The 296-nt window shown below is 38.5% G+C and overlaps 1 protein-coding gene across 1 annotated transcript in view; it reads left to right on the top strand.

Annotated features, from left to right (window-relative positions):
- The window catches only part of LOC131883270 (5'-3' exoribonuclease 2 homolog), an 18,583-nt gene that overhangs the window by 397 nt on the left and 17,890 nt on the right, over nucleotides 1–296 (top strand). The gene's annotated exons all lie outside the window — the stretch shown is intronic.

Raw genomic sequence — 296 nt, 5'->3', positions numbered from 1 at the left:
CACATGAGCAAACATATCTAAAGACCTTTGCCTTAAGAACCAGGTGAACAAAGCCTTTTTCATATGTCCACAGGGCTTCATTGTATGGCTGTTGTGTGTTTACACCAAATAACTTGTCCATAATCATAGAACAAGTTATTGACCTTTTGGTTCCTTTCAACATGTGGCTGGTTTAGCTTGCTCTTGTTGTTATATTGAAAGTAACAAAGGTGGGGCTTCATGAAAACTGTTAGGGTGTTCATCAAAACCATCCATCCAACGTATTGCCACGTTTTTGTAATCACGCAACTAAAGTA

The sequence above is a fragment of the Tigriopus californicus genome, chromosome 7 (genome assembly GCF_007210705.1).
Source record: "Tigriopus californicus strain San Diego chromosome 7, Tcal_SD_v2.1, whole genome shotgun sequence".
NCBI lineage: Eukaryota > Metazoa > Arthropoda > Copepoda > Harpacticoida > Harpacticidae > Tigriopus > Tigriopus californicus.
Note: the sequence above shows the minus strand (reverse complement) of the source record. Positions and strands in the feature narration are given on the sequence as shown.